At 41.1% G+C, this 27,510-nt stretch overlaps 2 long non-coding RNA genes across 2 annotated transcripts; both read left to right on the top strand.

The window, feature by feature from the left end:
- The first annotated feature begins 9,580 nt into the window (after positions 1-9,580).
- Positions 9,581-10,316, top strand: LOC127304637 (uncharacterized). Its single transcript, XR_007853470.2, has 3 exons — positions 9,581-9,824; positions 9,904-10,040; positions 10,161-10,316. It is a non-coding gene; the product is annotated as an uncharacterized lncRNA (long non-coding RNA).
- Positions 10,317-13,619: 3,303 nt separating this feature from the next.
- Positions 13,620-15,102, top strand: LOC127304636 (uncharacterized). The gene is made up of 3 exons (XR_007853469.2): positions 13,620-14,097; positions 14,613-14,738; positions 14,841-15,102. It is a non-coding gene; the product is annotated as an uncharacterized lncRNA (long non-coding RNA).
- Positions 15,103-27,510: the final 12,408 nt, after the last annotated feature.

Consider the following 27,510-nt stretch of genomic DNA (forward strand, 5'->3'; position numbering starts at 1 on the left):
AATAGGACCGGGGTCCACAGTTCACTAGAGGTGTCTCTCCCATAAGATAAAAGCATGTTGGGTGAACAAATTACAGTCGGGCAATTGACAAATAGAGAAAGGCATAACAATGCATATACATGATATGATAAATATAGTGAGATTTAATTGGGCATTACGACAAAGTACATAGACCGCCATCCAACTGCATCTATGCCTAAAAAGTCCACCTTCGTGTTATCGTCCGAACCCCCTCCAGTATTAAGTTGCAAAGCAACAGACAATTGCATTAAATATTGTGCGTAATGTAATCAATAACTACATCCTTAGACATAGCATCAATGTTTTATCCCTAGTGGCAACAGCACATCACAACCTTAGAACTTTCTGTCACATCCCGAGGTATCAATGAAGGCATGAACCCACTATCGAGCATAATTACTCCCTCTTGGAGTTAAGAGTAAAAACTTGGCCAGAGCCTCTACTAATAACGGAGAGCATGCAAGATCATAAACAACACATGAACAATAGATTGATAATCACCATAATCATAGTACTCTCTATCCATCGGATCCCGACAAACACAACATATAGTATTACAGATAGATGATCTTGATCATGTTAGGCAGCTCACAAGATCCAACAATGAAGCACAACAAGGAGAAGACGACCATCTAGCTACTGCTATGGACCCATGGTCCAGGGGTGGACTACTCACTCATCACTCCGGAGGCGATCATGGCGATGAAGAGTCCTCCGGGAGATGAATCCCCTCTCCGGCAGGGTGCCGGAGGCGATCTCCAGAATCCCCCGAGATGGGATTCGCGGCGGCGGCGTCTCTGTAAGGTTTTCCGTATCGTGGCTCTCGGTACTGGGGGTTTCGCGACGGGAGCTTTAAGTAGGCGGAAGGTCAACGCGGGGGGCCACACGAGGGGCCCAGGGGGCAGGGCCGCGCGGCCAAGGGCTGGGCCGCGCCGGCCACCCCCCTGGCTGCCTCGTGGCCCCACTTCGTTAGGTCTTCGGTCTTCTGGAAGCTTCGTGCAAAAATAGGACCCTGGGCGAAAGTTTCGTCCAATTCCGAGAATATTTCTTTACTAGGATTTCTGAAACCAAAAACAGCAGAAAACAGCAACTGGCTCTTCGGCATCTTGTTAATAGGTTAGTTCCAGAAAATGCATAAATATGACATATAATGTGCATAAAACATGTAGGTATCATCAATAAAGTAGCATGGAACATAAGAAATTATCGATACGTTGGAGACGTATCACCTAACATGATCAAGATCATCTATCTGTAATACTATATGTTGTGTTTGTCGGGATCCGATGGATAGAGAATACTATGTTATGGTGATTATCAATCTATTGTTTATGTGTTGTTTATGATCTTGCATGCTCTCCGTTATTAGTAGAGGCTCTGGCCAAGTTTTTGCTCTTAACTCCAAGAGGGAGTATTTATGCTCGATAGTGGGTTCATGCCTTCATTGACACCTGGGATCGTGACAGTAGGTTCTAAGGTTGTGTTGTGCTGTTGCCACTAGGGATAAAACATTGATGCTATGTCTAAGGATGTAGTTGTTGATTACATTACGCACCATACTTAATGCAATTGTCTGTTGCTTTGCAACTTAATACTGAATGAGGTTCAGATGATAACCTGAAGGTGGACTTTTTAGGCATAGATGCAGTTGGATGGCGGTCTATGTACTTTGTCGTAATGCCCAATTAAATCTCACTATATTTATCATATCATGTATATGCATTGTTATGCCCTTCTCTATTTGTCAATTGCCCGACTGTAATTTGTTCACCCAACATGCTTTTATCTTATGGGAGAGACACCTCTAGTGAACTGTGGACCCCGGTCCTATTCTTTACATCGCATACAATCATCGCAATACTTGTTTTACTGTTTTCTTGCAAACAATCATCTTCCACACAATACGGTTAATCCTTTGTTACAGCAAGCCGGTGAGATTGACAACCTCACTGTTTCGTTGGGGCAAAGTACTTTGGTTGTGTTGTGCAGGTTCCACGTTGGCGCCGGAATCCCTGGTGTTGCGCCGCATCACATTTCGCCACCATCAACCTTCAACGTGCTTCTTGGCTCCTCCTGGTTCGATAAACCTTGGTTTCTTTCTGAGGGAAAACTTGCTGCTGTGCGCATCATACCTTCCTCTTGGGGTTCCCAACGAACGTGTGAGTTACACGCCATCAAGCTCTTTTTCTGGCGCCGTTGCCGGGGAGATCAAGACACGCTGCAAGGGGAGTCTCCACTTCTCAATCTCTTTACTTTGTTTTTGTCTTGCTTTATTTTATTTACTACTTTGTTTGCTGCACCTAAACAAAACACAAAAAAATTAGTTGCTAGTTTTACTTTATTTACTGTCTTGTTCTCTATATCAAAACACACAAAAAATTAGTTACTTGCATTTACTTTATCTAGTTTGTTTTATTTACCGTTGCTAAAATGAATACCCCTGAGAATACTAAGTTGTGTGACTTCACAAACGCAAATAATAATGATTTCCTATGCACACCTATTGCTCCACCTGCTACTACAGCAGAATTCTTTGAAATTAAACCTGCTTTACTGAACCTGGTTATGAGAGATCAATTTTCTGGTGTTAGTTCTGATGATGCTGCTGCCCATCTTAATAATTTTGTTGAACTATGTGAAATGCAAAAGTATAAGGATGTAGATGGTGATATTATTAAATTGAAAGTGTTTCCTTTCTCATTAAGAGGAAGAGCTAAAGATTGGTTGCTATCTTTGCCTAAGAATAGTATTGATTCATGGACTAAATGTAAGGATGCTTTTATTGGTAGATATTATCCTCCCGCTAAAATTATATCTTTGAGAAGTAGCATAATGAATTTTAAGCAATTAGATACTGAACATGTTGCTCAAGCATGGGAGAGAATGAAAACTTTGGTAAAGAATTGCCCAACCCATGGACTGACTACTTGGATGATCATCCAAACCTTCTATGCAGGACTAAATTTTTCTTCGCGGAATTTATTGGATTCAGCTGCTGGAGGTACCTTTATGTCCATCACTTTGGGGGCGGCTACAAAACTTCTTGATGATATGATGATAAATTACTCTGAATGGCACACGGAAAGAGCTCCACAAGGTAAGAAGGTAAATTCTGTTGAAGAAACCTCTTCCTTGAGTGATAAGATTGATGTGATTATGTCTATGCTTGTGAATGGTAGATCTAATGTTGATCCAAATAATGTTCCTTTAGCTTCATTGGTTGCTCAAGAAGAAAATGTTGATGTGAATTTCATTAAAAATAATAATTTCAACAACAATGCTTATAGGAACAACTCTGGTAATAACTATAAGCCATATCCTTCTGCTAATGGTAATGGTTATGGTAATTCTTATGGGAATTCTTACAACAATAATAGGAGTGTACCCTCTGGTCTTGAAGCTATGCTTAAAGAATTTATTAGTACACAAACTGCTTTTAACAAATATGTTGAGGAAAAGCTTGATAAAATTGATATTATTGCTTCTAGAGTTGATAGACTTGCCTCTGATGTTAATATTTTAAAATTGAAAGTTATGCCTAATAATGATATAGATAATAAGATTACTACTACAGCAAATGCCATCCAAGTTAGAATTAATGAGAATATAAGATTAATGGCTGAATTGCGTGCTAGGTGGGATAGAGAAGAAAATGAAAAACTAGCTAAAGAGAATAATGTAGCTAAAGTTTGGACTATTACCACCACTATTAATGTTAATTCTTCACATGTTGCTGCACCTCCTACTATCAATGGTAAGATAATTGGTGTTGGTAATGTTTCTACTTCTAGTGCAAAGCGTACAAAACTGCCTGAAATTGCTAAAACTGCTGAAACTGCTTGTGATAAAACTGCTGAAATTTTTTCCAACCTTGGGAACAATGATCCCATTGCTGTAGCTCATAATGATTTAGATTTTGATGATTGCCACATCTCTGAAGTTATAAAGTTCTTACAAAAACTTGCTAAAAGTCCTAATGCTAGTGCTATAAATTTAGCCTTTACAAAACATATTACAAATGCTCTCATAAAAGCTAGAGAAGAGAAACTAAAACTTGAAACTTCTATTCCTAGAAAGTTAGAAGATGGTTGGGAGCCCATCATTAAAATGAAATTCAATGACTTTGAATGTAATGCTTTATGTGATCTTGGTGCAAGTATTTCTGTTATGCCTAAAAAGATTTATGATATGCTTGACTTGCCACCATTGAAGAATTGTTATTTGGATGTTAATCTTGCCGATAATGTTAAAAAGAAACCTTTGGGGAGGATTGATAATGTGCACATTACGGTTAACAATAATCTTGTCCCCTTTGATTTTGTTGTCTTGGATATCGAATGCAATGCATCTTGTCCTATTGTGTTGGGAAGACCTTTTCTTCGAACCGTTGGTGCTGTTATTGATATGAGGGAAGGTAATATTAAATATCAATTTCCTCTCAAGAAAGGTATGGAACACTTCCCTAGAAAGAGAATGAAGTTGCCTTTTGATTCTATTATTAGAACAAGTTATGATGTTGATGCTTCTACTCTTGATGTTACTTGATTTGCACTTTCTGCGCCTAGCTGAAAGGCGTTAAAGAAAAGCACTTCTTGGGAGATAACCCATGTGTTTATTTTACTACAGCAATTTTTGTTTTGTTGAGTCTTGGAAGTTGTTTACTACTGTAGCAACCTCTCCTTATCATGTTTTTGTGCCAAGTAAAGTTTCTATGTTATAGTTGAGGTTATATTTGGGATCGCTGCGCAGAAACAGCATTGCTGTCTGTCACGAATCTGGGCACAAGTCTCTGTACAAAATTCGAAAAAATCTGCCAATTTACGAGCGTGATCCTCAGATATGTACGCAACTTTCATTAGTTTTGAGTTTTTCCATTTGAGCAAGTCTGGTGCCATTTTAAAATTCGTCTTTACGGACTGTTCTGTTTTTGACAGATTCTGCCTTTTATTTCGCATTGCCATATTTGCTTTGTTGGATGAATTTCTTTGATCCATTAATGTCCAGTAGCTTTATGCAATGTCCATAAGTGTAAAGAATGTTTGTGTCACCTCTGAATGTGTGAATTATTAATTGTGCACTAACCCTCTAATGAGTTTGCTTGAAGTTTGGTGTGAAGGAAGTTTTCAAGGGTCAAGAGAGGAGTATGATATACTATGATCAAGAGGAGTGAAAGCTCTAAGCTTGGGGATGCCCCCGTGGTTCATCCCTGCATATTTTAAGAAGACTCAAGCGTCTAAGCTTGGGGATGCCCAAGGCATCCCCTTCTTCATCGACAACATCATCAGGTTCCTCCCCTGAAACTATATTTTTATTCAGTCACATCTTGTGTTCTTTACTTGGAGCGTCGGTTTGTTTTTGTTTTTGTTTTTGTTTGAATAAGATGGATCCTAGCATTCACTTTGTGGGAGAGAGACACGCTCCGCTGTTGCATATGGACAAATATGTCCTTAGGCTTTACTCATAATGTTCAAGGCGAAGTTTCTTCTTCGTTAAATTGTTATATGGTTGGAATTGGAAAATGCTACATGTAGTAATTCTAAAATGTCTTGGATAATGTGATACTTTGAAATTGTTGTGCTCATGTTTAAGCTCTTGCATCATATGCTTTGCACCCATTAATGAAGAAATACATAGAGCTTGCTAAAATTTGATTTGCATATTTGGTCTCTCTAAGGTCTAGATAATATCTAGTATTGAGTTTTGAACAACAAGGAAGACGGTGTAGAGTCTTATAACGTTTACAATATGTCTTTTATGTGAGTTTTGCTGCACCGGTTCATCCTTGAGTTTGCTTCAAATAACCTTGCTAGCCTAAACCTTGTATCGAGAGGGAATACTTTTCATGCATCCAAAATCCTTGAGCCAACTACTATGCCATTTGTGTCCACCATACCTACCTACTACATGGTATTTCTCCGCCATTCCAAAGTAAATTGCTTGAGTGCTACCTTTAAAATTCCATCATTTACCTTTGCAATGTATAGCTCATGGGACAAAATAGCCTTAAAAACTATCGTAGTATTGAATATGTACTTATGCACTTTATCTCTTATTAAGTTGCTTGTTGTGTGATAACCATGCTTCTGGGGACGCCATCAATTACTCTTTATTGAATATCATGTGAGTTGCTATGCATGTCCGTCTTGTCTGAAGTAAGAAGGATCTACCACCTTAATGGTTGGAGCATGCATATTGTTAGAGAAGAACATTGGGCCGCTAACTAAAGCCATGAATCATGGTGGAAGTTTCAGTTTGGACAAATATCCTCAATCTCATATGAGAATAATAATTGTTGCTACATGCTTATGCATTAAAGAGGAGTCCATTATCTGTTGTCCATGTTGTCCCGGTATGGATGTCTAAGTTGAGAATAATCAAAAGCGAGAAATCCAAAATGCGAGCTTTCTCCTTAGACCTTTGTACATGCGGCATGGAGGTACCCCTTTGTGACACTTGGTTGAAACATGGCATTGCGAAGATCCGGTAGTCCAAGCTAAGTAGGACAAGGTGCGGGCACTATTAGTATACTATGCATGAGGCTTGCAACTTGTAAGATATAATTTACATAACTCATATGCTCTATTACTACCGTTGACAAAATTGTTTCATGTTTTCAAAATAAAAGCTCTAGCACAAATACAGCAATCGATGCTTTCCTCTTTGAAGGACCTTTCTTTTACTTTTATTGTTGAGTCAGTTTACCTATCTCTCTCCACCTTAAGAAGCAAACACTTGTGTGAACTGTGCATTGATTCCTACATACTTGCATATTTCACTTGTTATATTACTTTATGTTGACAATATCCATGAGATATACATGTTATAAGTTGAAAGCAACCGCTGAAACTTAATCTTCCTTTGTGTTGCTTCAATACCTCTACTTTGATTTATTGCTTTATGAGTTAACTCTTATGCAAGACTTATTGATGCTTGTCTTGAAGTACTATTCATGAAAAGTCTTTGCTTTATGATTCAGTTGTTTACTCATGTCATTACCATTGTTTTGATCGCTGCATTCATTACATATGTTTACAAATAGTATGATCAAGATTATGATGGCATGTCACTTCAGAAATTATCTTTATTATCGTTTTACCTGCTCGGGACGAGCAGAACTAAGCTTGGGGATGCTGATACGTCTCCAACGTATCGATAATTTCTTATGTTCCATGCTACTTTATTGATGATACCTACATGTTTTATGCACATTATATGTCGTATTTACGCATTTTCTGGAACTAACCTATTAACAAGATGCCGAAGAGCCGATTCTTTGTTTTCTGCTGTTTTTGGTTTCAGAAATCCTAGTAACGAAATATTCTCGAAATTGGACGAAATCAACGCCCAGGGTCCTATTTTTGCACGAAGCTTCCAGAAGACCGAAGAGGAGTCGAAGTGGGGCCACGAGGCGCCGCCACCATAGGGCGGCGCGGCCCAGGCCCTGGCCGCGCCGACCTGTGGTGTGGGGCCCTCGTGTGGCCCCCCACGTTGCCCTTCCGCCTACTTAAAGCCTTCGTCGCGAAAACCCCAGTACCGAGAGCCACGATACGGAAAACCTTCCAGAGACGCCGCCGCCGCGAATCCCATCTCGGGGGATTCAGGAGATCGCCTCCGGCACCCTGCCGGAGAGGGGATTCATCTCCCGGAGGACTCTACACCGCCATGGTCGCCTCCGGAGTGATGAGTGAGTAGTTCACCCCTGGACTATGGGTCCATAGCAGTAGCTAGATGGTCGTCTTCTCCTAATTGTGCTTCATTGTTGGATCTTGTGAGCTGCCTAACATGATCAAGATCATCTATCTGTAATACTATATGTTGTGTTTGTCGGGATCCGATGGATAGAGAATACTATGTTATGGTGATTATCAATCTATTGTTTATGTGTTGTTTATGATCTTGCATGCTCTCCGTTATTAGTAGAGGCTCTGGCCAAGTTTTTGCTCTTAACTCCAAGAGGGAGTATTTATGCTCGATAGTGGGTTCATGCCTTCATTGACACCTGGGATCGTGACAGTAGGTTCTAAGGTTGTGTTGTGCTGTTGCCACTAGAGATAAAACATTGATGCTATGTCTAAGGATGTAGTTGTTGATTACATTACGCACCATACTTAATGCAATTGTCTGTTGCTTTGCAACTTAATACTGAATGGGGTTCGGATGATAACCTGAAGGTGGACTTTTTAGGCATAGATGCAGTTGGATGGCGGTCTATGTACTTTGTCGTAATGCCCAATTAAATCTCACTATATTTATCATATCATGTATATGCATTGTTATGCCCTTCTCTATTTGTCAATTGCCCGACTGTAATTTGTTCACCCAACATGCTTTTATCTTATGGGAGAGACACCTCTAGTGAACTGTGGACCCCGGTTGGGGCAAAGTATTTTGGTTGTGTTGTGCAGGTTCCACGTTGGCGCCGGAATCCCTGGTGTTGCGCCGCATCACATTTCGCCACCATCAACCTTCAACGTGCTTCTTGGCTCCTCCTGGTTCGATAAACCTTGGTTTCTTTCTGAGGGAAAACTTGCTGCTGTGCGCATCATACCTTCCTCTTAGGGTTCCCAACGAACGTGTGAGTTACACGCCATCAGTTCACTTGGAGCAACGAGCAAAATGATCCCACCATGAGCAAGCTCGACACCTTCTTTTGCAATGAGGATTGGGACATGCACTTCCCTACTCACATCCTTCATGCGCTCTCCTCGTCCTTATCCGACCATTGTCCTCTTCTCCTTGCAAGTGAAGCCGGTCCAAAGCGCCCAAGAACCTTCCGGTTCGAAAACTTTTGGATCAAGATGCCCGGATTCATGGATGTGGTGCTCGGGGCTTGGAATGAGAACTTCCCCCATGTTGAGCCATGTCAACTCCTCTACCATAAGCTCAAGCGCGTCTCTCAAAGACTTCGACAATGGAGCAAGAGGCTCCTTCCGACGTCCAAAGTCCAACTCCACATGGCGCTTAATGTTATCTTGAGACTTGATATTGCCCAAGAATCACGAACGCTACACCCCGAGGAACTCGACCTTAGAAGAAGATTGAAACGAAAGGTTATTAGCATGGCCGTGGCCGTGACAGCTAGGAAGAGGCAAGCTTCTAGAATCACGAATCTCAAAGAGGGTGATGCCAACACAAGATACTTTCACATTCGGGTTAACTCCCGGCGTCGGAAAAATTTCATTCATAGACTCAAGCATAATCTAAAGGTATAATAGATGCACCCCCATAGGGAACTCACAACGATTTGAGAATTGTGGCCATTGGATCTTGCCAGCTAGAGTCACTTTGTTGATCTTGCCCATTCATTCCGGGCCAGCAGCGTGTCGATCCGGGCGTGGACGTCCTCCAGTTTGTTGGCCTCCCTAGGTGAAGCCATGTAACAGCAAATTTCTACCCTCCTGCTTCTGCATTTGGGGCCCATAGCTCGGCTGGTCCACTCGTCAGCCGCTTGGGTGGCTTTCCGGTTAGTTACGACTTACGCGAGGCGGCTGCAGGCGTGGGGTTGGCCGCTCACCCAATCCTCACCCACGTTCCTCTCCCCAATCCCCACTCAGCTTCCTCTCCCCTAATCCCATCAATGGCTCAAACCCTAGGCCAATTCCCACCATGTTTGCCGCTACCTCCCGCCCCTCTCTCTTCCTGGGCTCCAATGGAGCGAAGCTGGCGACGCTTCCTCCCCTTTCCACGGGTTTCCTGGCGGCGTGCTGCATCTCGCATGGCGGCCGGCGCGGTGGCCGGCGGTCCGCTGGGCTCTGTCCTCCACCTAACCCCTATTTGTTTTGGGCAGAACGAAGGCTTCCATGGTGCCAGTTCGAGCTCCCTTTCTCTTCCTCTCTGGCTGAACGTTGAGATTCTCTTACTTTTCTTCCCTATTACATCCAGATGTTTTGGTGATTCGTTGCTGCTAGGGAGGGAGATGGGAAGGGGAAGAACAGGAGGTGAAGGAGATGGAAGAGGACACAACGACCACAGATCTGCTCAAACAAGGGAGTAAACTGCATTCTCTCGGGAATAATAAGGTATAGAAAGTTGATACTTTCCATTAATGTAAATGATCTGCTTTACTCTATATGATGTGCCATTGAAAAGTAATTTTCCACCTCCTCCCTCCCCACCTTTTCTTCTACACCTGGGATTAGATGGGACAACAGGAAGATGGCATGATGATGCGTGCTCGTCTGCTCGAAGACATCGTCCTTAGGCAATGGAGCATGGGTGGTTGGGATGAATGCTGCAGTGTCGTCATCGTCTTTCTCCTGCAGCAAGTCCAATCTCCCCGCCACCCGTGAATACATATACTGGTAAGACTAATGTTCCTTTTCATTATTAATGCTGCTTGTTTGCTGGCATTCTTCTATCTAATATTCTTATTTTTAAATCTTTATACTCAGATTTACATTGTTGATGATTAGGATCCATGTTTCAGCGACTTTGAAGAAGTACGTCCCTTAGCTAGCTTTCCACACCTAATTTTGTTTTGACATCCATATATCATTTGATGCATATTCACTTTATATTATCTTTTATTCCGAGGGCACATGGGTGATATTATTTAGTTCTTGTATACAGTTTAGCACACCATTCACATTTTTTTTATAATTAGTTTACCTTGTCCGAAATTAAGAACAGATGTCCTGCATTGCTAGTCCGTTGGGTATGATTTTCTTGGCCAATTGAGATATTAGCAATTTCTGATGCACCTTTGGCCTCTGTTTAATGTGTGCCATCGTCATTCTCTTACTGCAGATGCTATTCTATACATGCTATTCTATCCACTGGTTGCTAGCTGAAGACTGATCGAGTACTTGGTAGGCATACTACACCGCAGTTTTGTGATCAAGTCATTGGATGTCAATCTCTTTTCTTGACCAGTTGAGATATTAGCAAGTCATCTGTATAGCTGCGAATTTTAGTTTTGTGATCAAGTCATTTGTATTGCATTCTTTAAGCATAAAAGCTAATATCTTTCAGGTTTCCTCACTGAAAATTGTTTCTTCTACAATGTTCTTCTTTTTAATCACCCTGTCTTAGCTTAATAAAATAACTTGGTTACTAAAAACTAAGTTGGGTTTATATTCCCCGTTGCCATGCTGTTGAGATCACCAATACTATGCACCCCGCATCTCTTTGTTGTAGCCACTAAGCATACACTTGCTTTCTTCCCTACAGCTTGTATTTTTTACATTGGATTTTATTATTACTGTACTGAGCGCTGATAAATTGTTAGTTCACATGTTTAGGTTGTTTGTTTTTCAGAGCCTATTTCTCAGGTTTTCTATTTGTTATGCATGGATCACAAGCAAATATATGAATGTGTAGAAGGAACATTGATAATCATAAATACATACTAGCTTATGATTCACATTGCTAGATCAGGTTGATATGCCATTACGTTAATATGTTTATGAATATGCTCATTTCTTCAGAGTTGCCATTTTCCCATTGGTCATGTTTGTAGGAACTCCTTTATCTTAGAGGTAAACTCTGGTTGCATTTGGACATATAAATCAGTGGATTACGGAAGGACAAATGTTTCATCTCTTCCCCAAATGTTGAGAAAATGTATATTTTAAAGGCGCAATAGACTGTTCGAAAAATTATCCATGCTTCCACAAATGTACATTTCAAGCGCAACAGTCATCTGCTACCATGGTATTGTGCACCCTCCATCTCAAATACCAGTTTAATTAGTAGATTCTGTGTACGTAGTGACCGCCATCGCTTCGATTTACTCTGAATTTCCTAGATGCAGGATGACATTTTGTGAGCTGTATTGTCGATATCGTACACATTTAGTTCGGGGACTATTAGCCTTCACGTGTGTTATTGAGCTTGTTAGGTCTACTTTTGCATTATATGTTTTCTGCTAGATGAAGAAAAGATGTCACAACAGATGTGTTCATGCTTCCGTAATATATGTACTGCTTAAACCATCTCTTATGTAAAGTGTTTTGTTTAACTCCTATTTCAAAAATGATTTCACGCCTATCAAGAAAACATGAATCCACCACCTATCTTCAAAACAATCGGTCCAACAACTATTGTTGAACCTACCCCTAAATATGGTTATCGGACGTACCATATATTGCGACATGCTATGGATTGAAAGGATTGACACATGCAGCTTTTGTTTTGGATGGAGTCAGATATTGTAGTTCTTTACTGTAGGTTGATGATGTGACACTATTCATGTGCAGGTATATGCTTGACATTGGTTTCACAGTCAGTTGATTAATTCTGCTTGCGTACTAACTTCTTTTCCCCTTAACTTTTCTTAAATTTGTGTCTTTACTATCTCAAAAATCAAGGACATCAGCGGGCAGTGTTGAAGATGAGGCTTGGCATCATCATGAACAGAGCAACCGAGCTTGCCCTGCTTGTTGGCACTGCTCAAACTGTCCCTCAGACCAACTGAAATGTATGATACTTTACTCTTCAATGATGAGATTGATTTGATCCCCTGTATATTAGAAGATTAAAACTTGAATGTGTTGTTTTGGTCATTTTTTTATTTGGCACTGGTTGTATTAGGTAACAAACCATAAACATCAGATCGAGTGGAGGTATCAAACGGATCGAGGTTTCCCTATTTCCCTTGCATTTGATCTGACATGTGCTTGATTCATTTTAGTAGTACAAGATTGATTTTATTTATTATTAACACATGATTATATGGTACACTCCAAGCCCATTTTCCTTTCAATACTTCTAAGCATACACTCCTGCAAATTTTACTCAAACTTGCAAGCAATTTTTTGTGCAAATTTCAAATGCTTGCCTCTCTTATTTGACTAATTTCTCCTTTGGATATATGCAGTATTTTTTATCCCGGAAAGCTACTCAGATATTAGCTGATTAGAGTAAACGCCGAGGGCGTGAATGAGGTCTGCAAATGGTGGAAATATATGAGGATGTACGGGTGGTGATATTCTCCGTGTCAGTCAGCGACTATGACCAACTGGGACTCTCTGCAAGTGGTGGCACTAGGCGTCTTTAGAGTAAGGGACTTGTTTGAGGCCACAATCAGGTAAAGTAACCCCTATCAGTAGCATTTGAGGAATATACCTGTAAACCACCTGTAGTCGCGGAGTTGGTCCTCGGTCAGCTCCGGGATCCACCTGTGGTCGGGGTGTTGGTCCGCAGCAAGGGCATGTTGGTGCCAATCCAATCTGCATATACTAATATGTCTGTAACATGCATACTCACAAAGAGAAAGATTACATATGTCCTCTGTGCAAGAGCACAACCTTTAGCACATAATAGATATTTATTTACCGGTAGCTTTAGACAATGAAAGCATATCACGTGATACATGTCATTGATTTTATAACTCATGACTGAACCTGAGTATCTTTTCGATGACAATAATGTTTCTTTGCTTCCCGGGCCAGTGTTATTTATATTCAATATAAATTGCTCTTAGAGCGGCTAGGAGTGTGATTCATGACAGAGACGATAGCCAATGATATTCAACATTTGTTTTTTATAGAATATATATGGTAAACATATTCCAGGAACGAACATCTCTTGGGTCAATCAACTTGCTTTGTTAAACTAACATAATTTAACAGATTACATTTGCTTCATCACTTTTCAATCTCTTATAATAAAGCATAATTGAGGCAGATGTCAACCATTTTAAAATTAATTTTAATCAATGATATATCTGCATTGTTAAAATGGTATGTTTTGTTAGAATATAGTACAGTCTATGTTCGACTGGTTGACAGTTCCAGTCCGATAACTTGATGTTTTGTATTAGTTTATAATCTATATTTTCGTATCATATACTTTGAGAAATAAAGTTTACAGTTAATTCTTTTGAGTAAATGAATTTTTTTGCCATACTTTTTAGGCTTTAGAGTATATATAAGATCATTTGAATATACCTTGATTTGTGTATGTGCAGCATTTTGTATGTGAGGGATCTGGATAGTTTGATCGATATCTTGACTCTGAGCTACTCATGGTCATACTGCCAGTTGAAACATCGAATTATCCATACCTGCTTCAGTTTTGCTCGTTTCAGGGGTGTCGTTGCTGCTGCCAGACATCACTACGATTATTTTTTGTGAGGTATTTGCCTTTCTTTGCCCATACCACCATGTGTTTATCCTTCACCTATATACCTTTGATTCATCTATGCTTTTACATGATTTGTTTCTAATAAGGGTATGTACTTTGGTTTTCCCTATTTTGTGTTGGTTCACTTCTTTCCATTCTGTTTCTCTCCCACCACAAGATGTTCGTTGTCTACTCTTCCTATGTTCATTTGCTGGGATGCTTGCTTTACAGTGTTGTTTTCCATCTCATTCTTACTGCGTGAAGTTCCTAGTGATGGCTCACATATGAGATTAGTCGATTACTATGATTATTTGTGCATCAACGGCAATTAAGCGGAAAGACGAGAATGTTGATGTTTTTCTTGCTTGGGTGTGTGCTGTCTTGCATCATTTGTTTATCTGCCCACACCAACCTAGATTCTGGAATGGCTTGTTGGTGTTTACGCCAAACTTTTTTGTTTCCATGGTTGTACATTAACCGATCATTCTCTTGAGTGAGGCAGTTGACTCTATTTACTCTCTGTCCAGATGTGATTTCCTGGATATTGGTGGTCTCTATTATTGCCGTGTGTCATAGGAAGGATTCATATGTGCCTCAATTATATGCACGGAGGTTGGAGGTGTGCACGGAAGGTGTTTGAGTAAATTCCCGACGTATGTGGTCATAAGAGTTTCAACCTTAGTTGCATTTGCATATGTCTACTTTTTAGGTCATTAGTACCTCCTATGTTTTAAAATATATTATTGGCAGCTCAGCGTGTAATGTTTTATTAGCACGGTAAGCGATTGATTGTTGGTGTCACGCGAGCTGAAACTTCATGACAGTTCAGCAGCTCTAAGAGAGCAACTACAAGACGAAGCGGTGCTCAGCTGAAGAAAACCTCGGTGGTTATGAGGCATCTCAACAGGTTCGAACTCAAACAGTATATTCACTTTACAGTTCCATCTCCGCCTTCACTTAGAAGGCAATATATTTCGATTTCTCTTCAGAACCATCCAAGCAAGCAAGTTGCAGGGAAGATTAATCTCCAATCAATGAAACATGTCGAGTGCTCCATGTAGTTGTTTGTATTTTGCAATTCCTATTATATGTTTGAACATAATATATTTTCTCAAATATGCTGCCACTTCATTTAATGTTTTTTAAATCATGGTGACACTTCTTTGAAGGCTAAGCCAACGGTTAGTTTACAAGAATAAATTTTACGACTTCAAGCACTTAACGAATATGTAGCTTGCTAGCCCCCCTCTGCCTGGAACTAATCCAACCCTAGCTTTTGCTGTTGTCAGTAGGTTCAGCTATACCTGGGCATGGGAATCCCGGCCCGAACGGCCCGACCCGACCCGGCCCGAAAATCCCGGGCCGGGCCGGGCTTTTTCTCTCTATCGGGCCGGCTCGGGCCATCATTCTTCAGTCCGTAATTATACCGGGCCGGGCTCGGGCCACAGAAAAAAGGAAATTACCATTAGATCGGGCCGGGCCGTCGGGCCAGCCCGAAAAAATTGGGCTTTTTCGGGCCGCGGGCCGGGCTCGGGCCAAAATTTGTTGAAAGTTGGTTGGGCTGGGCCGGGCTCGGGCCAAGGATTTCCCGTCGAGCTTTTTTCGGGCCAGCCCGAAGCCCGGCCTGGCCCGAGAAATGCCCAGGAAGAGGTTCAGCTAGAGGAAGCACTCTGCCGTGCTAGCTTACATGTAAATGTTATAAATTCTGACTTTATTTTCTTTACATGACAATGGATTTCTGCAAGATATCTTCAGTATGAGACTGACAAGGCTGAAGCTTTGTCATCCAATGACAAGGTAAAACTTCGACAGAACATTCCTTGTTTTCCAACAATAATTACTAGGGAAAACTTTATTAAGTGAGACTTGATTCGGTATATGGCATAATAATCAACCGACGAAGGGGGTAGGACTTGACCTCTTAACATCTTGATTTTCTTGACAGTGAAAAAAACATGTTTATCTCTCCTTTTGGCTAACAATGCACATGGTTAGTATTTCAGGTATACATTCACTAGCTACAATGATATCCCTGAAGTAGATGGAAATCTCAAATTGAACATTGGAGGATCGTGTGCTCATGCACATTTTATTAGCTCGATTTTACCAACATTATTCCTTCTGTAGATAGCCCAGCTTATGTAGATGTTTCTATTGGTGTTCCTTCTATTTCTCTTTCTCTTGACATAGCCATCAAGTATTTTCTCCTATGATATATTTCTCTGTTTTTCTGGTGTATATAAATGTTTCCTACTTCGTTTGTAACTTTGTGTGATCTATCGAAAGATCATCATATGATTTTGTTTTCTGAAATATAATAAACATATTATCTTTTTCATCCAATTTTCGCATGCTGTACAAAGTGTGCAACGATACGAATTTCACGGGATCGTGCGCCAAGGCGCACATCTAAATCTAGTAATGGTTGGATTGTCAATCATCACCACAAGAAAACAATAATCCAAAACCACTTCGCCTCGATCATGGGAAGAGGAGCTCGCCGCAATAATAACATAAATTGGAGCAATATTCCGGTGCCGGATTGCGACCTTGATGACATAGCCGGTGACTTCTCGAAGGAGGAGGTTAAAGGGGCTATTTTTGGTTGCGCTAGTGACAAGGCACCGGGTCCCGATGGCTTCGCCGGTGCTTTTTACAAGGCTTGTTGGGACATTGTCAAGCCGGAGATCATGCATGTCATACATAGCTTCCACACCCTTCGGGCCGCGCATCTTCATTGGATCAACTCCGCGAATATTGCTCTAATCCCAAAGAAAGATGGAGCCGAGGACATATCGGACTATAGGCCTATAAGCCTTAACCATGCCATAGCCAAATATATTGCGCAGATGATGGCCGCTAGGCTAGCGCCTCATATGGACTCGCTTGTGTCCAATGCTCAAAGAGCATTCATCAAAAAATGGAGCATCCACGATAACTACATGTATGTGAGGAACCTTGCTCGCAAATTTCACCGCTCCAAAACTCCGTGCCTCCTCTTCAAGCTTGACATCAAAAAGGCTTTCGACTCCGTGAGATGGGACTACCTCATGGATCTTCTCCAACATTGTGGCTTCCCGACCAAATTTCGGGATTGGATTTGGGCACTCCTCTCCACCTCTACTTCGAGAATCCTCCTCAATGGTGTGCCTTGTGACCCTATCAAACATGGCCGCGGCCTCCGGCAAGGCGATCCGTTGTCCCCTCTCCTCTTTGTGTTGGCAATTGATCCGATCAACCATATCCTCACAAAAGCTACCAACCAAGGAAGGTTGCACTCCCTTCTTCGAAGAGCTACGGTTGCGCGCACCTCCCTATATGCCGATGATGCGGCGATTTTTGTGGCCCCAATAAAAGAGGACATTGCTTGCCTCGCTTCAATTCTTGGCACCTTTGGTGAAGTGACCGGTTTTGAAGCCAACCCCCAAAAAAGCCTTGTTGCCCCGATCCAATGCGACGGTCTCGACCTTGACGACATCCTTCAACCTTTCCCGGCTTCGAGAACTTCCTTCCCTATGAGATACTTGGGCTTACCTTTGTCGGTCTCTAGGCTCAAACGTGGAGACCTTCAACACTTACAAGATAAAATCGCCGGAAAGTTTGCCGCCGGAAATTGGAAGAATGTTAACATGGCCGGGAGAAGAGTGTTGGTGCGCTCCGTTCTTACTTCCCAAACGATCCATCACATCACCTCCATCGACCTACCAAAAGGGGTTACCCATAGCATCATGGCTCTTCTACGGGCTTTCCTTTGGGCGGGCCAAGACAAAGTGACGGGGGGCAAGTGCAAAGTTAATTGGGATAAAGTTTGCCGTCCTACAAATCTTGGTGGCCTTGGTATCTTGCACCTTGAGAAATTTGCCGCCGCTTTACGTCTAAGATGGTTATGGCTTGAGTGGACCGATGATTCCAAATCTTGGATCGGTCTTGGTAATCCTTGCAACAAGGAGGACCGGGCACTTTTTGCGGCCGCCACGTTCGTCAATTTAGGAAATGGTGAAAAGGCCAAGTTTTGGACCTCCCCTTGGCTTGGCGGTCTTTGCCCATGTGATTTGGCGCCCTTGATCTTTACTATGTCCAAGAAGAAGAATTGCAATGTCCGGAAGGCCCTCCATAACAACTTTTGGGTCAATCAAATCAAGATCAATCACGAGTTTGGGGTGCCTCACATTGAGGAAATGGTCAAACTTTGGGGTCTCCTTCAAGATGTGCACCTTCACGTGGAAGTTCACTAATGATGGGAAGTACTCCGCCTCCTCGGCCTACAATATGCAATTCGAAGGCCTTGTCACAACCTCCCTAAATTCTACGGTTTGGAAAGTTTGGGCGCCTCCTAAGTGCAAGTTTTTCACTTGGTTGGTCATGCAAAATAGAGTTTGGACGGCGGATAGACTCCAACGTAGAGGGTGGGAAAATTGTGGAAATTGCCCTCTTTGCAACCAAGTACAAGAGACGGCGGACCACCTCATGTATAAATGTCGCTTCACCTTGCGAGTGTGGAAAGAGATCCTAGCTTGGTGTGGTATTCACGATTGCCCCCCGGAGTCTTGGATAAGTGAGCCAAATGTCGATGTGTGGTGGTCAAACATTGCCTTACGAAGAGGGCAACATAGGAGAGCCTTAGCTTCCTTGCTCATGCTAATCTCGTGGGAAGTTTGGAAGGAACGCAACGCTAGAGTCTTCCGACACCATCATTCCGCCACAAATGTCATCATCGCCAAGATCAAAGATGAGGCCCGGGCTTGGTGCTTGGCTGGCGCTAAGGATTTGTGCAATGTAATACCGGGAGAGTAGGCTCTTGTTAAAGTCCTAGGGCTTGTCCTAGGCATTTGTTATGAAACTCTAAAACTTCATCTCTATTAATGAAAATGGCAAATCTTTTGCCTCGTTTCAAAAAAAAAAATGTCAGAGTGGGAGATTCCACCATCTATCTTGAGCACATACCTTTCCTTTTTTTCTTATATTTTTTAAAATGTCCATGTCCATGCTTGGTTTAATAACTCTAATTTTTCCGTACATTCTGCAGCAACACGCGAGGCATCATCTAGTTATTTAAACAATACTCCCTCCGTAGAAAATGCAAGACGCCTAAGGTTAGTCAAAACTTAAAATCATACTAACTTTGACCAAACATTTAGAAAAAATATATACATCTACAGTATTGAATGTACTCATTGGAAAATATATTTTATGGTAAATCTATAGGTATTGATTTAGTATTGTAAATGTTTATATATTTTTTGTAGAAACTTGATCAAAGTTAGAAGCATGGAAACGTTCACTTTTGACTAACATTATATAGTTAGACGTCTTACATTTTGGGACGAAGCAAGTACAATGTTCATTAGTTCTAGCAAGATGAGCATATAAATATTTTTTACGTGTAAGAAAGCTTTAACTAGATATTTATGTGTAGTGGTTTCAAGCATTGAGCCAGTCTTTTGTTTTCTGCGATCATATTTATTTTTTGTTTGTACCGTGCATTAGATAAGTCTGGTCATGTTTATATTATATAAATACATCATTTACATGACCAACCTTTAAGAAAAAATATAAAATATGCTCAAAATTTAAATTAAACATTAAATTTAAATCTATCCGTAGATGCATTCCATGCCTAAGAGCATCTCCACTCGTTGGCGCTCCTCACGCCCAAATCCGGCGAAAGTTTCGTCCGGATTGGAGGAAAATTTGGCCTGGGGAGCGCTGAAGTTCCAGCCGTCCCCCCGGCAGGACACCCCCAACTTGGGGCATTTGACATATTTCAAACAAATTCGACATAAAATTTAACAAGTTCGGCAAACAAGATTCAGAAAATTGCTGAAACAAATTCGGCGAAAATCACTACAATGTTTAACAAGTGCTGAAACAAATGAAGCACACAATTTCACAAGTTTTGAAACAAATAAATAAAGACAGACTAGTTGGCGTCGGCGTTGGCGTTGCCTCGGAGCGTCCATATGTGCTCCTGATGTCTACGCACGCTTCTATTCCTGTAGACAGTGTTGGGCCTCCAAGATCAGAGGTTTGTAGAATAACAGCAAGTTTCCCTTAAGTGAATCACCCAAGGTTTATCGAACTCAGGGAGGTAGAGGTCAAAGATATTCCTCTCAACCAACCCTGCAATTAAGATACAAGAAGTCTGTTGTGTCCCCAACACACCTAATACACTTGTCAGATGTATATGTGCACTAGTTCGGCGAAGAGATAGTGAAATACAAGTAATATGAATGATTATAAGTAGTAATCGCAATCTGAAATAAAAAATGGCAGCAAGCAAACATGTAGCAGAACCTGTTGGAAACGGTGTTTCAATTCTTAGAAACAAGGCCTAGGGATCATACTTTCACTAGTGGACACTCTCAACAATGATCACATAATTGAATAAATAAATGCTACTCTTAAACACTCTCTTGTTGGATAACAAACACCATTCATTGTGTAGAGCTACAAGAGCTCCCTCAAGCCGGAGTAAACAAGCTCCACAACTTCATAAAGGAAACACACACGATGCACACACTGTCACCATTACACCGTGGAGAGTGAATCCGGAGTTCATATTTAAAGTAACCTCTAGAGTGCATAATAGACAAGAGTAACATCTACATATTCATAAAGATCACACCATGGGAGAGAGAGATGAACCACATAGCTACCGGTAGAGCCCTCAGCCTCGGGGGAGATGATGACCCACAAGTATAGGGGGTGTATCGTAGTACTTTCGATAAATAAGAGTGTCGAACCCAACGAGAAGCAGAAGGTGTTGACAAGCAGTTTCGATGAAGGATTCACTGTAAATGCTCACAGACAAGTTTTCAGGGGGTTTTGATATAGCAGATAAATAAAGTACGAGTAAGTAAAATGCAAGAGAAATAGTTGCAGCGAGTGGCCCAATCCTTTTTAGCACAAAGGACAAGCCGGTTTGTTACTTATAATGACCAAACGTTCTTGAGGACACACGGGGATTTTAGTCTAGTGCTTTCGCTTCATACAGTTGATCAATCTTTATTGTTTTGATAAGTGTTGTGTAGGTGAACCTATGCTAATGCACCGCCCTTCCTAGGACTAATACATACTTGTGATTATACCCCTTGCAAGCATCCGCAAATACAAGAAAGTAATTAAGATAAATCTAACCACAGCCTTAAACTCTGAGATCCTGCTATCCCTCCTGCACCGATATACTAACGGGGGTTTAGGTTTCTGTCGCTCCGGCAACCCCACAATTAGCAAACGAATACAAGATGTACTCCCCTAGGCCCATAAAGGTGAAGTATCATGTAGTCGACGTTCACATGACACCACTAGAAGAGTAACACCACAACTTAAATATCATAACATTGAATATTACTCAACCATAATTCACTACTAACATTTAGACTTCACCCATGTCCTCAAGAACTAAACGAACTACTCACGAGACATCATATGGAACATGATCAGAGGTATTATGATGATGAATAACAATCTGAACATAAACCTTGGTTCAATGGTTTCACTCAATAGCATCAATAACAAGTTGTCATCAACACCGGGAGAGTTTCCCCAATCAAACAATCAAGATCCAACCCAAATCGTTACAGCGGTGACGAGATGCAGCGGTGGAGATGGCGGTGTAGATGGTGGAGATGATGATGATGATGATGGAGATGATGTCCAGCTCGATGACAATGGCGATGGCGTCGATTTCCCCCTCCGGGAGGGAATTTCCCCGGCGGATTCCTTCCCGCCGGAGAGCTCTTTTCTCTCTGGTGTCTCTCCGCCCCGCAGAGGCGGCTCTGTCTATTCTCCGTAACTCTCCGTGGCTTAGGTTTTCAGGGAGAAGAAGTACGCGAAGGAGAGGCGGCCAGAGGGGGCTGTGGGCCCCCTCCCCACATGGCGGCGCGGCCAGGCCAGGGCCCACTCCGGCCTATGGGGGGGCCATGGCGGCCCCTCTCGGCCCCTCCTTTTGGCTCCCTTCGTCTTCTGGAAAAATAGGATTTTTCGTATAATTTCCATCAATTGTTGATCTTCCGAAATATGGTGTCCTGACGGTGCTTTTTCCAGCAGAATCCTGACTCCGGTGAATAATTCTCCAATGATCATGAAACATGCAAAATAGGTGAAATAACATAAGTATCATCTCTAAATATGAAATATATCAATGAATAACAGCAAATTATGATATAAAATAGTGATGCAAAATGGACGTATCAACTCCCCCCAAGCTTAGACCTCGCTTGTCCCAAGCGAAACTGAGCTCAATAAACAAGACCACATGTTTATGGAGTGAAGAGTCGATAAATAAAATACGGACAAGAAGCATCATATTGATTCACATAAGATATTCTAGTAAACATTCTCTTCATATAACTCAACTTGAAATAAGTAAAGAGAAATCACAAATAGAGGTGCATAGGAAATCATAAATGGTTATGGCAAACTTTGTTCTTGGTCAGAGAACTACTAACGGATTGTACTTATCTTCTAAGCGAAGCTTTCATATTAGAATTTATATAGCAGGGCTTTCATCCTCAATCATAACAATCTCCTCATAATCATTGATAACTTTCAAAGTCATATTCTTTCAGATAAAATTTGTACTAAACAAGAAAGCATAAAAGACATGATTAACTAGATCATAGCATAAATGGTTGGTTCACAACAACTCAATTGCTTGCTTAAGATAGAAGGACATAGGTTTACTGACTCAACATAAAAGTAAAAGATAGGCCCTTCGCAGAGGGAAGCAGGGATGAAATCATGTGCTAGAGCTTTTCAAGTTTTGAAATCATATAAAGAGCATAAAAGTAAGATTTTGAGCGGTGTTTGTTGTTGTCAACGAATGGTAGTGGGCACTCTAACCCCCTTGCCAAACAGACCTTCCAAGAGCGGCTCCCATGAAGGACGTCATCTCTACCAGCAAGGTAGATCATCCCCCTTCTCTTTTGTTTACACATGTATTTTAGTTTTATTATGGATGACACTCCCCCCAACCTTTGCTTTCACAAGCCATGGCTAACCGAATCCTCGGGTGCCTTCCAACATTCACATACCATGGAGGAGTGTCTATTGCAAAATTAAGTTGCTTACTGATAAATCAGGGCAAAACATGTGAAGAGAATTATTAATGAAAGTTATTAATTGGGGCTGGGAACCCCGTTGCCAGCTCTTATTGCAAAATTATTGGATAAGCGGATGTGCCACTAGTCCATTGGTGAAAATCCGCCCAACAAGATTGAAAGATAAAACACCACATACTTCCTCATGAGCTATAAAACATTGACACAAATAAGGGGTAATATAGTTTGAATTATTTAAAGGTAGCACATGAAGTATTTACTTGGAGTGGCGCAAAATACCACATAGTAGGTAGTTATGGTGGACACAAATGGCATGGGTTTGGTCTAATGTCATAGATGTATGAGAAGCATTCCCTCTCAATACAGGTCTTTGGCTAGCAAGGTTGGGTAGCAAGCATAAAGGTTGAGGGATACAAACAAATATACATGTGATAGAAACAATCATGCATCTTTCTCATAAGCACAAACAATTTTAACTTCAGAATACTAACTCATTAGCAGAAAGATAATAAAGTAATATATCTACATGTATTTCCCTTTTCTATTTAAACATCAAGGTGTTGTTGCTATTGACCAATGCTAAGTTTGCCAAAACCAAATAGATTTACTTGATGCTCCCAAAGTGATACCAATACTAATGTCAAGAGTAATCATATAACAGAAATTGCAAACTAAAATAAGGTGTGCAAAAAGTAAATGATAAGACTTCTCATTAATATTCCATAATGATAACTCACACCAACGGATACATAGATAACCAACTAAGAGAGAGATACTTCCACACTGCAAACTATTCTATATGATAACTTCCCTACTCATGATATGACACTACTTGATAGTAAAAGATAAATATAGTGATGATGTGATACCGCGGCACTCCCCCAAGCTTGGAACAAACCAAGGGGATGCCAATACCGATGATGAATTACTCCTTCGGTGGTGATGGTGGTGGATTCTTCTCGATAAGCTTCTCAACAAGTTCCTTTAAGTCCTCAATCTCATAAGTGAGGTTGCGAATCAGCTCCGAGTTGTGCTCAACGCGGCTCATAAGCATGTCAGACGGCGAGTCCCAACTCTTAGAGTTGTTTCCCCACCCTTCAGCTTCAGGTTTCATCTCTCCTGCAATGTTAGAACGATCTATATCCCAACCACTAGGCAATACTACCTTGGGAGTCCTTTCAGTTTGACGACTGCATATTAGATTGCAGAAAGGGTGGTAATTGCCCGGAGAAGATGTCCTTGGAGCTAAGAAGCGACGTGGAACTCCTCCTCCGGTGGCGATCCGTGCACTTCTCTTGGTGTTGGACGGATTTGATATCACGCCAATGCTTGCAATGGTGGCACGCGGGTGTACTCGCGGAATTTCCTCCACTTCTTCCTCATCCTCGCTCTCGACTTCTTCCTTCAATTCAGGGTCTTGAATATCTTCCTCCATAGGTCCCTTGTCTTTGTTGTTGGAGACCATGGTGCTTCTAGATCAAAGGAGATCCTGGCAGAAAACAGCTCGAAACAAAACACGACGAGAAAACGATATACGGACCTCTGGGGATCCGGGGGATTATATAGCAAATATTTTTACGATAAAAGGAAGGTTCCAGGCCGAAAACGAGTGGAAACGGGACGCCGAGGGGCTGTCCCCATAGGGCGGCGCGGCCAGGGTGTGGCCCGCGCCGGCCTATGGTGACGGGCCCTCGCGCGTCTCCTCCACTCCGTTTCGATCCCGTAATTTTTCATATTTTCCATAAACAGCAGAAATATTGTTCAGAAAGTTAAACGCGGACTTTTTATTACTAAAACTGTTACCTATTCAAAGTCGGACTCTGCAGAACTGTCAATTTGATCTTTGATGAAAGCTTCCGGAGTCATCACTTGAATAACATCAATATCTTCATTATAAGAATCTCCAGAAATATAATGCTTGAGTCTTTGTCCATTCACTACTTGTGTGGCGTTACCTTCCAAAGAGCTAATTTTTATTGCCCCTGAACGATATACCTCCTCAATAACATATGGTCCTTCCCATTTTGAGAGTAATTTCCCTGCAAAAAATCTGAGACGAGACCGATACAATAGGACTTTATCTCCAACATTAAATTCTCTTTTAATAATTCTTCTATCATGCCACTTCTTAACTTTCTCCTTAAAAAGTTTAGCATTTTCATAAGCTTCACTTCTCCATTCATCTAAAGAACTCAATTGTAGCAACCTCTTCTTACCGGCAAGTTTAAAATCTTTATTAAGTTCTCTTACAGCCCAATAAGCTTTGTGCTCTAGTTCTAAAGGTAAATGACAAGCTTTTCCATAAACCATTTTATAAGGAGACATTCCCATAGGATTTTTATAAGCAGTTCTATAAGCCCACAGTGCTTCCTTTAACTTACTAGCCCAATTCTTTCTAGATTTATTAACAGTCTTTCCCAAGATAGCTTTAATTTCTCTATTTGATAATTCTACTTGCCCACTAGTTTGAGGATGATAAGCTGAAGCAATTCTATGATTAATACCATATTCGGCAAGAGTTTTTCTAAAACCACCATGAATAAAATGAGAACCTCCATCAGTCATAATATATCTAGGTACTCCAAATCTAGGAAATATAACATCTACAAGCATTTTTATAGAGGTCTCACCATCAGCACTTTTTGTAGGTATAGCTTCTACCCATTTAGTAACATAATCAACAGCGACAAGTATATGAGTGTTACCTTCTGAAGAAGGGAAAGGACCCATGAAGTCAAATCCCCAGCAATCAAATGGTTCAATAACAAGAGTATAATTCATAGGCATTTCATTGCGTCTAGAGATATTACCAACTCTTTGACATTCATCACAAGATAAGATAAACTTCCTTGCATCTTTGAAAAGTGTTGGCCAATAAAAACCTGATTGTAGAACCTTTTGTGCGGTTCTATCTCCGGCGTGATGTCCTCCATAGACACTACCATGGCATTTACTCAATATCTCTTGTTGTTCATATTCTGGGACACATCTTCGTATAATACCATCCACTCCTTCTTTATATAAGTGTGGGTCATCCCAAAAATAATGCCTCAAATCATAAAAGAATTTCCTCCTTTGCTGAGCTGAAAAGGTTGGAGGCAAGTACTTTGAAACAATAAAGTTAGCATAATCAGCATACCAAGGACTATCTCGCGAGCTCACCTTTATTACAGCCAATTGTTCATTTGGAAAACTATCATTAACAGGAACGGGATCATAAGCAATATTTTCCAATCTAGACAAATTATCAGCAACAGGATTATCAGCACCTATCCTATCTACAATATGTAAATCAAATTCTTGCAAAAGAAGCACCCATCTAATAAGCCTTGGCTTAGCATCTTTCTTTTCCATAAGGTACCTAATCGCAGCATGATCAGTATGAACTGTAACTTTTGAATCAACAATATAGGGTCTAAACTTATCACATGCAAAAACTACGGCTAATAATTCTTTCTCAGTTGTAGCATAATTTCTTTGAGCAGTGTCTAGAGTTTTACTAGCATAATGAATAACATTTAATTTTTTATCTACTCGCTGTCCAAGGACAGCACCTACAGCAAAATCACTAGCATCACACATAATTTCAAAAGGCAAATTCCAATCAGGAGGTTCAACTACAGGAGCATAGGGCTGGAATTCGAGCTGAGCCGAGCTAGCTCGGCTCGACTCGCTAAAGCTCGGTGAACAATCGAGTTAGCTCGACTCGACTCGTTTAACAATCGAGTCCGGATTTGAAACTCGGCTCGACTCGCAAAGCTCGCGAGTAACTCACGAGTAGCTCGTTTAAAACTGTTAAATAGAATATGTAAAATGTACAATGCTTTTTCCAGAATATATGGGCCTGAATGGTGAACACAAAGCATTAGCACTATGGTACCATAACAATATAAACCACAACGATCAATATATCATGAGAATAAGATTGTCAAGTTGAGAAACCACAAATATACTTGTCCATTTAGGTGGACTTGGGCCAACTCCATTTTTACCGAGCTAAACGAGCTACTTACGAGTACGATGAGCTCGGCTCGTTTAGCTTGAACTTGTTTAACGACAAAATATGAAACTCGGCTTGGCTCGTTATACACCGAGTTCGAGTCGAGGCGAGTCGAGTCGCGAGTTACTCGTTTAGCTCGCGAGTTTCGAGTTTTAATTCCAGGCCTACAGGAGCAGTTGTTAAGGCTTTCTTTAGAGTTTCAAAAGCTTCCTTACAATCATCATCAAAAACGAAAGGTACTTCTTTTTGAAGAAGATTAGTAAGAGGCTTTGAAATTTTAGAGAAATCTTTAATAAATCTCCTATAAAAACCAGCATGACTAAGAATACTACGAATACCTTTAACATCCCTAGGATAGGGCAT

This window comes from Lolium perenne, chromosome 5 (genome assembly GCF_019359855.2).
Source record: "Lolium perenne isolate Kyuss_39 chromosome 5, Kyuss_2.0, whole genome shotgun sequence".
Classification (NCBI taxonomy): Eukaryota; Viridiplantae; Streptophyta; class Magnoliopsida; order Poales; family Poaceae; genus Lolium; species Lolium perenne.